The sequence below is a fragment of the Triturus cristatus genome, chromosome 6, assembly GCF_964204655.1.
Source record: "Triturus cristatus chromosome 6, aTriCri1.1, whole genome shotgun sequence".
Taxonomy (NCBI): Eukaryota; Metazoa; Chordata; class Amphibia; order Caudata; family Salamandridae; genus Triturus; species Triturus cristatus.
In genome coordinates, this window is record NC_140589.1 from 1682797481 (window position 1) to 1682800364 (window position 2884).

Consider the following 2884-nt stretch of genomic DNA (forward strand, 5'->3'; position numbering starts at 1 on the left):
CATTAATTTAGGGCAACTATATTTAAAATGACCTTCCTCTTTGCAATATGAACATTGATTGGGACCTACAGGGATTCGTGGTTGATAATACCCATTCATTTGCTGATTATTCTGAAACTGTTGGGGTTGCTGATAGATACCTTGGGTTTGCCTATAATTATTCTGTCCTCCACGTGGCGGATAAGCCTGCTGTAAAAGGACCTTTGTTTTCAGTTCTTTCATTTTCTTATCTGTTCTATCCTTCTCATCTTTGTCTCTATTTTCATAATACTGTGCAGTAGCCAGTATTTGCGCTGAAGAGGAAACAGCCCAGGAACTTTCTGAGCCTTTTAATTTCTTACACAACTCGGGAAGTAGATTCTGCACAAATTTATCAACAAATAACCGTTGGCCACCTTCAGTGCTCATGTCTTGACCACTGTGGTCGATAAACGTTTCTTCAAACCTTGTAAAGAAATCGGACACTGTCTCATCTTTCTTCTGCTTGCATGCGGATAGTTTATCCCAATTTACGCGCATCGCGGGCATTATGGTTTTCATGTAGGTAATAATTCTACCAGGGAGGTCTGCTACTAAAGGGTCAGGTTTCGCACCACCAACTTGGCCAGCATCTGCAGCAATGATATTAGCCCATGTGTTACCCAATTCTGCAGCGTGATCTACATTACGAATGGATCCCCATAAAGGCTGTGGAACCACATTCCCAAACAGCATATCTATGTCAGCCAGATTCATTACACATGATTCTGCAGTTTGTGATAACTCCTTATAATATCCGGTAGGGTTTTTACGGGGGTCAGGCAATGTCTGCTTAAGCGCTAACACTTCAGATCGTTTCCAAGGGACATGCACCCAAACACGCTGAAAATGTGCTGGGACAGCTGGATTAGCATTTAGATCAGCAGGTCTCCACACTGGAGGAACCTCACACATTGGATATTGGCGCGCTTTTACCTTCTTCCCTACAGGGAGTTCCTGTTCGAACAATGATTGCTGACAATCGCCATTTCTGAAGGACAGTAAAGTCGCAACTGCTTTATCTACATTGGGACCCACAATTGTACCTGTTCCAAAATCATATCGCACTCGACACAATTCCTGTGGGTTTGGGTTTGCACCATTATCCTCCAATTCCTCACAGAGGAATTCACACATTTTGTCAAAGACATACCTCTGTGTTGGGGCATCCCATTGGTGAAAAACGTTAACAACTGATTCCACATCATACAGTGAAGGGAAACCAATCCACCTACGCGCCAGATGATCTAACACCTCTTTGTCGTCAGGACCAGACAGCTGACTACGCAATTGCTTACGCTGTAAACCAGGAGTCGCACTAGATGATCCAAAGTGAGGCGACATTAAACTAGTAACTACATTAGCTAGTCGTTGTCGTGCTGAAGGAGAAGTTGAGGTGAAAACGGGGGGATAGACAGAGGGAAGAAAAACGGATTCAGATACAGGTACCTGGGTAGTGTAAGAAGGAGCGCCAGGGGAGGCAGCTGATGTGCCAGGCAAAGTCGCAGGAAGCGTGGGGGTAACAGGTAACAAAACTGGTGGCCCTTGAGAGGGCTGCACTGCAGGGACAGGAGCCAGCTGAGGGGGAGCTGGCGGCTGTGGGAAGGCTTGCGGCATATTCACTGGGGGCTGCACATTTACAAGCTGTGGAGGCGCTGTGGCATTCTGCGCATACGGGGGTGGCGAACTTAGCAAATGGGACATTAGGGAATCTTTCTCTTTCTCTTTTGTCTCATCTTGCACAAGGGGTGACAAAACAGGGTAACATTTATCAATCCCTAGTTTGTGCTGTCTGTGCAATTGCTCATTCATTTGTTCCTCCTCATTATCTTTAAATTGCACAGCTGCTTGCATCATTGACATACCTCTTTCTCTCTTATTCCTTTTCGCTAGCTTAATTTCCTTCTGTTTGGCTTCCTTTCGCCATAGGCGGAAAGAATCAAACATCGCCGGCCGGGCTTTTTTTTTAAACAATTTTACTTCCAAATTATCTAAGATATCTGTATCGAAACTACCATTTTGGGGCCATTTTAAAACACCGTCCTTTCTGGTGTATCGGATCCATACTTCATTATATGCAATGGGGCCCACGCCATGTTTTACATAAAGCTCATAAGTTGGAGTTCCAATTGGAGGAACCGGACATGAATCCTCCAACTGGAAATCCCTTCCACAACCCAAACAAAACAATCTTCCAAATACACTAGCACCAGGCATCTTCGCTCACTAGTCTAGTTCCAAACTTCAAAGGATTATCGATTACGATAGTCTCGTGAATACACGAGTCCTCTGGCTTTGGCGTTTGCAAACTCCAAATCAAAATAATCCCGAAGGATACCAAAAATCCCAAAGGATACCAAACAAACTGGGAGACGCTCCACTTATATTTAACTGAATATCGATGATCGATGGCGTCACCAGAAGACTCTCTCGATTGTTTCGCTCTACCAAAATCGTCAAGGGTCCAAAACAGGGCGATTAATCAGGGCAGCAGTCCTTCGTAGCCGTCGGGACGCTGAGAACCTCGCAGAAAAGACTTTCGGACCACGTCGACATGCAGGGGGCGATGAAGTGGCGGCCTTCCTCCAGAATTTCTACACGAAGCTCCTCACGAACCTCTGGCTTGGACCGGTACCGCTGAAATCGCTCCATGTTGGGCGCCAACTGAAGTACTGGGAATTTTAAGCCCAGCGGTGCAGGGGAACACACCCTATGACTTCGGGTTCTTCCTGTTTCAGACCTACAGAAACACAGAGTCTTCTGGGTGAAGTCAAAGATCAGTTTATTGGCTGCAGACCAATTACAGGCATCCTAGAAGTACAACAGCGTGTATGTTCTCAGGAGACTGCTAAAAGTTACAGAAACG